Genomic DNA, 1,050 nt, shown 5'->3' with positions numbered 1-1,050 from the left:
CTTTGACATACTCCTTTCCAAATTTGGAGGGCTTCCTTGGTGGCTCAGACATTAAAAACTCTGCCTGCAATGCAGGAGACCCAGATTTGTTTCCTGCATTGGGAAGATTCCCTAGGAAAGGAAATGGCAACCCACTCCAGTATTCTTGCCTGGAAAACCCCATGGACAGAGGAGCCTGGCAGGCTACAGTCCATGGGATCACAAAGAGTCAGACACAGCTGAAAGACTAAGGCTTTTTCCAATTTGGAACCAGTCTGTTGTTCCATGTCAGGTTCTAACTGTTGCTTCTTGACCAGCATACTGATTTCTCAGGAGGCAGGTGAGGTGGTCTAGTATTTCCATCTCTTGAAGAATTTTCCACAGTTTCTTGTGATCCACACAGTTCAATAAAGCAGAAATAAATGTTTTTCTGGAACTCTCTTGCTTTTTCTATGATCCAACAGATGTTGGCAATTTGATCTCTGGTTCCTGTGCCTTTTCTAAATCCAACTTGAATGGAAGTTCTTGGTTCATGTACTGTTGAAGCCTGGCTTGGAGAATTTTGAGCATTACTTTGCTAGCGTGTGAGATGAGTGCAACTGTGTGGTAGTTTACATTCTTTGGCATTGCCTTTCTTTGGGATTGAAATGAAAACTGACCTTTTCCAGTCATGTGGCCAGAACTGGGAAAGTTTTATTACGTAATTTAAAGTTACATAGTACATACTCTAAAGAAACCACAAAAGTGAAACAGAGAAAGAGAGAATGACAGAAGGAAGAAGGAAAGAAAGAAGGAAAAAAGAAGAAAAGAAAGAAAAATGAAACAGAGGTTATCTAAAATAATCATGTTTGTCTAATAGTTACTAACTTGGACAGCCCCGTCTAAACCATTTGATTCTTTCCTGGTCAAACCAGATAAGCTTGTTGGATTAGTTATGGGCTTACTAGAATGAAGGCCATGATTAATAATGTTCTTTGCATTATTAATCAGCCACAATCAGTCCCAATAAGCAATAAAAATGTTGAAAAAGGTAAAAGGGAAATCTGCATGACAAATGTGCCAAGTATTCCA

The sequence above is a fragment of the Bos javanicus genome, chromosome 10 (genome assembly GCF_032452875.1).
Source record: "Bos javanicus breed banteng chromosome 10, ARS-OSU_banteng_1.0, whole genome shotgun sequence".
Classification (NCBI taxonomy): Eukaryota; Metazoa; Chordata; class Mammalia; order Artiodactyla; family Bovidae; genus Bos; species Bos javanicus.
This window is presented reverse-complemented; position numbering follows the sequence as displayed.